The sequence below is a fragment of the Phyllobates terribilis genome, unplaced genomic scaffold, assembly GCF_046119375.1.
Source record: "Phyllobates terribilis strain yellow unplaced genomic scaffold, ASM4611937v1 Scaffold_1__5_contigs__length_1240528914, whole genome shotgun sequence".
Classification (NCBI taxonomy): domain Eukaryota; kingdom Metazoa; phylum Chordata; class Amphibia; order Anura; family Dendrobatidae; genus Phyllobates; species Phyllobates terribilis.
This window is the reverse complement of record NW_027362761.1, coordinates 816,846,022-816,858,197: the sequence shown is the minus strand read 5'-3', so window position 1 is coordinate 816,858,197 and position 12,176 is coordinate 816,846,022. Positions and strand designations below refer to the sequence as shown.

The 12,176-nt window shown below is 45.3% G+C and overlaps 1 non-coding gene across 1 annotated transcript; it reads right to left on the bottom strand.

Moving 5' to 3' along the window:
* Positions 1-5,170: 5,170 nt before the first annotated feature.
* On the bottom strand, positions 5,171-5,243 carry TRNAK-UUU (transfer RNA lysine (anticodon UUU)). Its single transcript has one exon. It is a non-coding gene; the product is annotated as a tRNA-Lys (tRNA).
* Positions 5,244-12,176: the final 6,933 nt, after the last annotated feature.

Here is a 12,176-nt window from a genome sequence, read left to right as displayed (position 1 = left end):
AGCATGATTGTTACCTCGCCACCAACACAACAGGGACTTGGTGCTCCTGGATGCGCAAGACACATGAGTGCCTTCTTGCTGCACTACCTGCAACATGACTCTCGAATTGTCAGAATTCGAAATAATCCTGACTACTGGGTTGCCACACTCTTAGATCCCCGGTACAAAAGTAAATTTGCCGAAATAATTCCTGCCATAGAAAGGGATTCACGCATGCAGGAGTATCAGCAGAGACTGTTGCAGAATCTTACATGTGCTTTTCCACAAAACACCAGTGGTGCATGTAGTGAATCTCACAGTTCTAACTTGCAAACCGTGGGACCATCGAGTGTTCAGCACTCAAACCGTAACAGAAACACAGTATCTGCTGGTAACAGCAATTTTGCGGAATCATTTCACAGCTTTTTTAGCCCATCCTTTGCAAGGCCACAGGAGACAAGAAGTCTGACACATAGTCAACGCCTAGAGACGATGGTACAGGAGTATCTCCACGTAAACATCGAAGCCATGACTGTGTCACTGGACCCTTGCTCTTTTTGGGCTTCCAATCTGGATAAATGGCCAGAGCTCGCCACTTACGCCTTGGAGATCTTGTCATTCCCCGCAGCCAGCGTTCTCTCTGAACGTGTGTTCAGGGCTGCTGGTGGTGTGCTGACAGATAAGCGCACGCGGCTGTCCACTGAGAATGTAGACAGACTCACGTTCATAAAGATGAACAAATCATGGATCCGCAAGGACTTTTCTACCCCTGTGTCATCCTGGGGAGAGTAAAAGCTTGAGGATTTCGTAAAATCACCTCACCAACCGTTTTAAGCTTTCAAATTACTAATAATTTTTAGCTGCATCTTGTTTGGAAAATAATTTTGGGCCTGTAGCAGTGTGCAGTACTCATTCTATTATGCCATCTATACTAGCTCCACCAGCTTGCAAATTACTAATAATTTTTAGCTGCATCTTGTCTGGAAAATAATTTTGGGCTTGTAGCAGTGTGCGGTACTCATTCTATTATGCCATCTATACTAAGCTCCACCAGCTTGCAAATTACTAATAATTTTTAGCTGCATCTTGTCTGGAAAATAATTTTGGGCATAGTAGCAGTGTGTGGTACTCATTCTAACCAACCGTTTTAAGCAACCCTGGGGCAATTGATGCCACTTAAGTGGTGTCTGTGCCACAAATTTTTGGAAAAAATGGAGACTCTTTTTGGAGTCCCCTTGCTTTGTTTTACGTGACGTTGCCATCGTCAATTAGAGGTGGGTTGGGTCTTCCCCCCTTTTAACCGTAAGAAAATACATACACTATGGCTTGGGGTAACATAGATGGTTGAGTCTGAAGAGCTGTTTACGCAGAGGTCTGCTCCAAAGCTTCAGTGTCTGCTAGTCAGCGTAGTAACCCAGCTGCGAAGCAAGCTGCACCACCTGTGTATCTAATAATGATTTTTAAATGCATCTAGCCTAGGCAGACTGTGGGGACCCCTAACCAAACCCAGACGCTCAGCCCCCTAACTCCCCACTTTCATTGACAATACAATCATGTAACTCTTACAACTGGATGGGTGAGGATCGGTCACAGCTTAATTAACTGTTTATACTCATTCCATTAGAAATGCATTTTATTTCTAAAATAATTCAGCTTGTTGCAGTATGCCCTGTGTCTCCAGTCTCCACAACGGCAAGTTGGCCAACAAGTGTAACTCTCCAACATGTCCTTTCTATTTCCAGGCCACGGAGGATCCTGCTTACTCGTATGCAGGACTCTGACCCCCATCCATCACTCTTAACGCTTGTTCCACTCCGTCCTAGAGTCCTGACAGGAATATGTACAGTCCAATATCCATTAAGTGAACACCGCCGGGCCCTATGAGGCCTGTTTTATCTCCTTCCAGTTGTCGGTGTCGTATCACTACACAGCCTCTGTCTCTTATAAATTTTGCCATCCGAATATTTATTACCTGCCTTGTCCGTTCAATGGCCGTGATGTCTCACGCACCTTGCCATACCGTTCTCAGCACAATCTCTGACCATACTATAGTTAGTTTTGTGAAAAATTCTCTGAAGCGCTCAGTGTCTAGTTTCATTATTGCCATTAGTTATGCGCTCTTGCGATAAGCTATGTCGTTTCGCCCCGGGCTATATAACTAAGATGACCGGACCTCTTGCCTCTCTCCCTACCTTGATTACCTCCATTAGTACCTGTGGCCATTGCAGGCCTCTAATACCACTCCAGTTCAAATATGTGTTATGAAACTCCAATTTCCTCCCGCCTGGGCGGACTTTCACCCTTTTTTCTGCACAATATATATACGAGTTCTTAATCATTGCATAGCAAAAAAACAGCAAGGAAGTGGTATTTATATGTCATGTCCTGCTATGCACCTGTTCAAGGCTGAGTTAATCAGAAATATGAACACACATACCATGTTAAAATCGTATAGCATAGAAACAATGTATATAAATGTAAATAATCAAAAAGAAAAGAAGAAAAAAGAAAAATATATAATAATAATCTATAAATGATCACTCATAATGATACATCAAATCATGTCTGATGTTTAAACCCGCTGGTACACGGGTATTTAAAGTATAAATCCACCAACTTTCTCTATTAAGGAGCTTTCTCCTATAATCATCCACGAAATCTCCACCAATCACCATGGCCCACGGAGGGGCCACCACAGTCAGTGAATCCTTCCTTATTTAGTATAGAGTCTACCAATACTTTGGGCGTATTAGCCCAGCTGCGAAGCAAGCTGCACCGCCTGTGTATCTAATGAGAATTTTTAATGGCATCTAGCCTAGGCAGACTGAGGGGACCCCCAACCAAACCCAGATGCTCTGCATCTAATCCAGCCAATCATTTGATAGTATTGCTAGTAGCAGAGTCGCATGGGCTCTAAACCTTGCATAGCCTGTGCATTTTTTCAGATCGCTAAGGATGACCCAACTCGTGTTATCTGTAACGTTTGTCACCAAAAAATCCATAGTTTGAGCACTTCATGCATGAACCGTCACATGGATATGAAGCATAAGTTGGAGTGCGAAGCTCACTGTGCTACAATGCGGCCTAGCGGGCCGGGACAACAATCATCTGCCCCACCTGTGTCATCCTGAGGAGACTAAAAGCTACTGCGTAGTCTTTTCCAAAAATTTGAGGGAATTACCACGGGAATGGTTTGGAAGAGGTATAAGAGTTTAGGTAGGACGTTCATTTTTAGTATACTTATTCTGCCGAACCAGGAAAAATCCTTCACCGGCCAAGAAGTAAGATCTTTATGGAGCTGTTCAATAAAGGGTCCAAAATTAAGATAAAATAGACGGGAGAGGTCTCTATGAATACGAATTCCTAAGTATTTGATACCCTGTGAGGGCCAGGCAAAGGGAAAGTTGGACTGGATGGAATCCTGTATGGATTTGGGGAGCGAGACATCGAGGGCCTCAGACTTCGCTACACTGATTTTAAAATTTGACCATGTACCAAAGTGATCTATTTCAGCCATAACAGCAGTGATGGATATATGTGGTTGAGTGATATACACTAGGACATCATCAGCAAATGCAGAGCACTTGTACTCGGTGCCTCCCACCTCAATCCACCTAATATTGGGGTTATCGCGAATTTATGAGAGCAGGTGCTCCATCACTAGGATGTATAAGTGAGGGGACAGAGGACATCCCTGCCTTGTCCCATTGGTGATTATGAAAGGTGATGAAAATGTTCCATTTATCTTCAGCCTAGCTGACGGATTGCGATACAGGGCCATGATTTTGGCTATAAAAGGGTCCCCTAGACCCCTACCCCAAGCTTTTTAAGAGAATAATATATGGCGTGCCAGTAGACTCTATGGATGCTTTCTCACTATCCAACAAGAGTATCTAATTACAAATTTTTAACTGCATCTAGCCCAGGCAAAACTTTGGGCCTAGTAACAGTGTCTGCTAGTCAGAGGAGTATCCACCGCCTGTAGATCCAATTACAAATTTTTAACTGCATCTAGCCCAGGAAATAATTTGGACCTAGTAGCAGTGTCTGCTAGTCAGCGGATTATCCCACCTGTTAAGCAAGCTACACCACCTGTAGCTTGGACACTTAATTTTTTCAAAGGAAATGCTTCGGGCCCCCAGGACACTCAGTGAAGAGGATCGGGGAGGCACCCCAAGGCACAGGGGCTGGGACTGGCGGTAGGACGCCTTGCGGTGGACCGCCAAGCTCAATCCTTATAAAATCTTTTTAACTGCAGCAGCTTTAGTGGATGCTACTGGAGCTGGAATTCCCGCAGCTGCTGGCATCAGACTTGCCCTCCAATAGATCCTTGTAAAAGGATTTAAAGTGTACTCATTCAAATTACAGAGACAATTTAAATTAAAAAGCTTAGACCTGCCTCCACCGCAGGGGGGCTCGCTCGACCCACCAGCAGACAGGCACCAGTATTGGGAGAGGGGGGCTGGCCGTCAGGGTCCACCGCAGCTCTGGTACAAAACGGGCGACACGGAGGTCGCACGGGCAGGAACGGACTGGCCGTGTCAGCTTCGCACTTTTTTGGTTTTAGAAGGGCATGACATGCCTATATCTGTGTCTCCCTCTCCTTTTACTCCTCCACCTCTTTTCTTTTTGCATGACTATATGTACTTGTCACTTTTCCATGTGTTAGTTGAGTCTTCTGAGCAGTTTGTCAGCTTTTGGACACCTTTGAAGGTGTTTTCTATGTGTTTCTATGTGTTTTTGCTTGCCTGCCATTGGTTTTAATGGTGTTCGACGAACCGAACCGAACTCGAACACTACGGGGGTGGCTCAACTCTATTAAAAAGCCTCAAAACTGAACAATGACGTAAATAATGGACTCTCAGATTAAAAGACGGATGCTTTCCTGACTGAGCTATCCAGGCCATGGAGCACTTTTGCAACATTTTCAAAAAAATGTCTCTGTCCATATTTAATTATACTCAGAAAAATTATCATTCAATATGACTGTTCTAAGCCAAAACCAAGCACATAATCAATGATTCGTCGTGCGTTTGGACATATTCAAAGACATGTTTTTTGTTTTTTTCTCTAGTGTAAAAGAGCATTTTATTCCTCATGTCAAACAAGTGCATTAAGAATGCAACTAGTCTTCAAGCACAAGCTGAGATTTAAACAATACAAAGTGATAGGTTGAGATTTAAAAACTTAACATCTGAACAGGGACTTGAACACTGGACCATCAGATTAAAAGTCTGATGCTCTACCGACTAAGCTATCCAGGCTCCTTCCAAACAAACATACCACATTTTTCAAGATTTATTGGGCATTCATCTAAATGTATCTTCACATATGTTGATTTTTCCACACCAACAAATCCTCTCTGTGCTCTCTATTCAAACGAATAAAATGATGCGATGCCCGTACACCTGCTGTTGCCTTTGCCAACCTGCGACAAAATATTCTGACCATAGGCATAATCCTACAGGCAAAGTTCAATCTCCCTAACAGCGACTGCAGCTCCTTCAATGTCACCTTGCGCAATTTACCGATTCGCTCGACCTCCTGCAGGAGCAATGACAATTTATCCTCGGGCAATCGACACTCCATTCTGTCCGCATCAATCAGTATTCCCAAAAAACTCAATACAGTACAAGGACCTTCAGTTTTTCCTTTTGCCAAAGGAACACCAAAACGATCTGCCACCCACACCATGGCTGCTAACAAATTATGACAAACCAATGAGTCTGGAGGACCTATGAACAAAAAATCATCCAGGTAATGAATAACGGACTGCACACCTGCAACCTCCCTGACCACCCATTCCAGAAAAGTACTAAAAGTTTCAAACAATGAACATGAAATCGCGCAACCCATAGGCAAACACCTATCCAGATAATAACCTTTGTTCCAAAAACAACCCAATAACGGAATGCTTGCAGGGTGAACCGGGAGTAACCTAAAAGCTGATTCAATGTCGGTTTTAGCTAACAATGACGCAGGCCCATACCTGCGCACCCATCACACCGCTGTATCAAATGAGGTATATTCTACCGAACATAATTCTGACGCGATCCCGTCATTGACCGAGAAACGGATACGACAAATGCTGAATCAAGCGAAATTTATTCGGCTCCTTCTTAGGCACTACCCCTAAAGGAGAAATGATCACCCCTTCAACCGGCAGATTCTCAAACGGCCCAGCCATACGACCTAACTCAACTTCCTTTGACAACTTAGCACTGACCACCTCCGGATGCAACAAAGCAGACCTCAAATTCTTAACAGAGAAAGGAACTTTATGATCAGGTGGTGGGATACTGAAACCTTCCAAAAAAACATTACTAATAACCGTAGCCTTCAATTGATCAGGATATCGACTTAGAAAGGGGGCCATCCCTAGCAGATTCAGTCACCCCCTTGACCGGTACCCACAGACAGCTTTCCTTTTCCTTTCCTAAAGCATCTTGAGGCCCCGTGGGAGCTCCCATTGCAATGGGAACACACATGTTTAAACTTACAGCTGTTCCCGTATTTGCACTGGCCATTATTAAATTGCCAGCACATTCCAGACTTCTCTTTTCCTCCCTGTGCTCCCTGACTACCGCCGCCTTGTCCTGCCAGTTGACTCACGCTCCCTCCGCTCCCATGAAAGGACTGCCCGTATCTAGCCGGGGCCATCACTTTCAACCAAAGGCCAATATCCTTCTGATCCCACTTGATCTCCGGTCGCACCGCCTTCCTCTGCCTGAATTGCTCGTCATACCTCAGCCATGTCTGACCCCCGTAAGTACGATGCGCTTCCCTAATAGCATCTAAATAACAAAATAAACCCGAGCAATTCTCAGGAAACTTCTCCCCAATGACACTAGCTAATATAGCAAAAGCTTGAAGCCAATTTACAAATGTCTGAGGGATAAAGCGCCACCTGCGCTTCTCCTCCTCCTCCTTTTTGCTGTCATCCTTCTTCCCCTTATCCAAATTAAACTTCTCCAAGGGAAGGAGGGAGAAAATTTCGACATACTCATCACGCTAAATTTTCTCACCTCTTTTTTTAAATGCGCCCCCAGTGGCCCCTCAAAGCACACATACACCTCACCCTTTGCCCTGTCATCCAGCTTCACCGTATCCCCTTTGTCTTTTTCCGTCTGAACCGACACTGAAACACCCAGAGATGCTACCTCTGTACCCGCCGCAGACCCAACTACACCGTAACTAGACTGTGGCAATACATCCTGACCTGGTAACCAGGCTCCCATGGGGGATGCCCTTGACCAACCCGCTGTTCAGACGCACGGGCCTGGTCCGCACTGCCAGGACGAACGCTGCTGGGCAACGCGGTGTCGCTGCCCGCCTCTACCTCTGCCCCATGTCCTCCAAATGAGCCAGGCAGCAGGGGTTCCCTGGACTGCCTGCCCATGGATGCCTGCCGTCCTAATCTCCTGGTGCTCCTCCCAGCAGGCACCCCGACAGGAGCATCGCCAGTGGTGCCTGCCGCATGGTGTGCGCCTCCTCCGTTCCTCCTGGTCCCTCTCCTGCAGTATTGGCTCCCTCCACACTTTAAATCAGGCCTGCTCGGACCGGCTGCAGTGCGCATGCGCCGGTCTGCCGGGGCCCGGACCTCCGGCACCGGCAGCGCTGCTCCCGCAGGCCGCACCTCCGGTGGGGCCGTCACTTCCAGCGCGGCCCCGACTTCCGGCGCGGGCCGCAATACCCGCTGTGCTGCGCCAACAGGCCGGCTGGCTAGACTCCTGCAGGGGCGAGCATGGTGGGAAGGGACTGCGCCATCACTCTCGCCCCCCGCAGGGTCCGCGGAGGGGCTCCGGAGCCTGCGCCTGTTGCGCGTTGATACCTCCGGTGACAGTCTCTCCGGGGGCTGGGTCCTCCTGCTCCTACTCCCTGCTCCTGACGGCGGCTCCTGGTTCCCAGCTGCTCCAAGCAGAGCAGACAGTTGGGCCTGGAGCCATCCATCGCTGTGTGATCGGGCGACGTCTCTCAGACGGACCACCAGGGATTCCACGGATTACATTTTAAGGTAATTCCTGTTTTGCTGCTCCTCAGGGAATGGTGGTTTTCCTGCACTTTTCCCTTTATAACCGCCATTCCCACTGCCCGCCCCCCAAACTTCCCACTATCCAATCCCCATAACCACCACTTTTAAAAGGGGAAACCTCCAGGCCAATCCCGGTCATGGGGGGCTTCCCCCTAGCAGTGCTTGTCTCCAGTCCCCTCCTTGTTTGTCACAAAAAAAAAATATTTTTTTACTCTTGTTAGCAACAGAAAAAAAAATAGTTTGTTTACCCAGTCTACACACAGCTTAATTTCACCGCCACGAATGGACTAGTTGGCTTGTAGCAGACTCTATCACGTTTGTGACAGAAAAAAATATTTGTTGTACTCTGGCTAGCAACAGAAAAAAATATTTTTTTACTCTGAAAACAGCTGAATTCCATGGTTATGGAGTGCACACACACAAATATATAAAATTGTTAAAACCCAGACCTAGGTCATAACATACACTGCTCAAATAAATAAAGGGAACACTCAAATAATCCTAGATCTGAATGCATGAAATATTTTCATTGAATAATTTGTTCTGTACAAAGTTGAATGTGCTGACAACAAAATCACACAAAAATCATCAATGGAAATCAAATTTATTAACCAATGGAGGCCTGGATTTTGAGTCACCCCAAAAATTAAAGTTAAAAAACACACTACAGGCTGATCCAACTTTGATGTAATGTTCTTAAAACAAGTCAAAATGAGGCTCAGTATTGTGTGTGGCGTCCACGTGCCTGTATGACCTCCCTACAACGCCTGGGCATGCTCCTGATGAGGTTGCGGATGGTCTCCTGTGGGATCTCCTCCCAGACCTGGACTAAAGCATCCGCCAACTCCTGAACAGTCTGTGGTGCAACGTGACGTTGGTGGATGGAGCAAGACATGATGTCCCAGATGTTCTCAATCGGATTCAGGTCTGGGGAATGGGCAGGCCAGTCCATAGCTTCAATGCCTTCATATTGCAGGAACTGCTGACACACTCCAGCCACATGAGGTCTGGCATTGTCCTGCATTAGGAGGAACCCAGGGCCAATCTCACCAGCATATGGTCTCACAAGGGGTCTGAGGATCTCATCACGGTACCAAATGGAAATCAGGCTACCTCTGGTGAACACATGGAGGGCTGTGCGGCCCTCCAAAGAAATGCCACCCCACCCCATTACTGACCCACTGCCAAATAGGTCATGCTGAAGGATGTTGCAGGCAGCAGATCGCTCTCCACGGCGTCTCTAGACTCTGTCATGTCTGTCACATGTGCTCAGTGTGAACTTGCTTTCATCTGTGAAGAGCACAGGGCATCAGTGGCGACTTTGTCAATCCTGGTGTTCTGTGGCAAATGCCAAGTGTCCTGCACGGTGTTGGGCTGTGAGCACAACCCCCATCTGTGGACGTCGGGCCCTCATACCACCCTCATGGAGTCAGTTTCTAACCGTTTGTGCAGACACATGCACATTTGTGGCCTGCTGGAGGTCATTTTGCAGGGCTCTGGCAGAGCTCCTCCTGTTCCTCCTTGCACAAAGGTGGAGATAGCGGTACTGCTGCTGGGTTGTTGCCCTCCTACGGCCTCCTCCACGTCTCCTGGTGTACTGGCCTGTCTCCTGGTAGCGCCTCCAGCCTCTGGACACTACGCTGACAGACACAGCAAACCTTCTTGCTACAGCTTGCATTAATGTGCCATCCTGGATGAGCTGCACTACCTGAGCAACTTCTGTGGGTTGTAGAGTCCGTTCCATGCTACCACGAGAGTGAAAGCACAACCAACATTCAAAAGTGACCAAAACATCAGCCAGAAAGCATTGGTACTGAGATGTGGTCTGAGGTCCCCACCTGCAGAACCACTCCTTTATTGAGGGTGTCTTGATAATTGCCAAAAATTTCCATCTATTGTCTATTCCATTTGCACAACAGCATGTGAAATTGATTGTCAATCAGTGTTGCTTCCTAAGTGGACAGTTTAATTTCACAGAAGTTTGATTAACTTGGAGTTATATTCTGTTGTTTAAGTGTTCCCTTTATTTTTTTGAGCAGTGTACAGTGGTGGCCAAAAGTATTGGCCACCAATACTATAAGAAATAAAAAACTCATTGATGGTTACGGGAAGCGGTTGTTCACAGTTATTTTGGCTAAAGGTTGTGCTACCAAGTATTAGGCTGAGGGTGCCAATACTTTTGTCTGGCCCATTTTTGGAGTTTTGTGTGAAATGATCAATGATTTGATTTTTGCTTCATTCTCTTTTGTGTTTTTTCATTGAAGACAAATTAAATGAAGATAATAATACCAAAGAATTTGTGATTGCAATCATTTTCAGAAAGAAACTGAGTATTATCTGACAGAATTGCAGGGGTGCCAATACTTTTGGCCACCACTGTATATAAACAATGACTAGAGAGTAAAACAAATGTGGTATTGAATCATATAAAAAATAGATCCACATAGTGTTACATAATTCCCTTTATATGAACATGTCATCACATACAGTTATATGAAAAAGTTTGGGCACCCCTATTAATCTTAAGCTTAATGTTTTATCAAAATTGGTGTTTTTTCAACAGCTATTTCAGGTTGATATATGTAATAACTGTTGGACACAGTAATGTTTCTGCCTTGAAATGAGGTTTATTGTACTAACAGAAAATGTGCAATCTGCATTCAAACAAAATTTGACAGGTGCATAAGTATGGGCACCCTTATCATTTTCTTGTTTTAAATACTCATACCTACTTTTTACTGACTTACTAAAGCACTTTTTTTTGTTTTGTAACCTCATTGAGCTTTGAACTTCATAGCCAGGTGTATGCAATCATGAGAAAAGCTACTTAAAGTGGCCACTTGCAAGTTGTTCTCCTGTTTGAATCTCCTCTGAAGAGTGGCATCATGGGCTCCTCAAAACAACTGTCAAATGATCTGAAAACAAAGATTATTCAACATAGTTGTTCAGGGGAAGGATACAAAAAGCTGTCTCAGAGATTTAACCTGTCCGTTTCCACTGTGAGGAACATAGTAAGGAAATGGAAGAACACAGGGACAGTTCTTGTTAAGGCCAGAAGTGGCAGGCCAAGAAAAACATCAGAAAGGCAGAGAAGAAGAATGGTGAGATCAGTCAAGGACAATCCTCAGACCACCTCCAGAGAGCTGCAGCATCAACTTGCTGCAGATGGTGTCACTGTGCATCGGTCAACTATACAACGCACTTTGCACAAGGAGAAGCTGTATGGGAGAGTGATGCGAAAGAAGCCGCTTCTGCAAGCACGCCACAAACAGAGTCGGCTGAGGTATGCAAAAGCACATTTGGAGAAGCCAATTTCATTTTGGAAGAAGGTCCTGTGGACTGATGAAACCAAGATTGAGTTGTTTGGTTATACAAAAAGGCGTTATGCATGGCGGCAAAAAAACACAGCATTCCAAGAAAAACACTTGCTACCCACAGTAAAATTTGGTGGAGGTTCCATCATGCTTTGGGGCTGTGTGGCCAATGCCGGCACCGGGAATCTTGTTAAAGTTGAGGGACGCATGGATTCCACTCAGTATCAGCAGATTCTTGACAATAATGTTCAAGAATCAGTGACAAAGTTGAAGTTACGCAGGGGATGGATCTTTCAGCAAGACAATGATCCAAAACACCACTCCAAATCTACTCAGGCGTTCATGCAGAGGAACAATTACAATGTTCTGGAATGGCCATCCCAGTCCCCAGACCTGAATATCATTGAACATCTGTGGGATCATTTGAAGAGGGCTGTCCATGCTCGGCAACCATCAAACTTAACTGAACTGGAATTGCTTTGTAAAGAGGAATGGTCAAAAATACCTTCATCCAGGATCCAGGAAATCATTAAAAGCTACAGGAAGCGACTAGAGGCTGTTATTTTTGCAAAAGGAGGATCTACTAAATATTAATGTCACGTTTCTGGTGAGGTGCCCATACTTATGCACCTGTCAAATTTTGTTTGAATGCAGATTGCACATTTTCTGTTAGTACAATAAACCTCATTTCAAGGCAGAAACATTACTGTGTCCAACAGTTATTACATATATCAAACTGAAATAGCTGTTGCAAAAACACCAATTTTTATAAAACATTAAGCTTAAGATTAATAGGGGTGCCCAAACTTTTTCATATAACTGTATAGTGACCATGAGTCTAATATATTGCT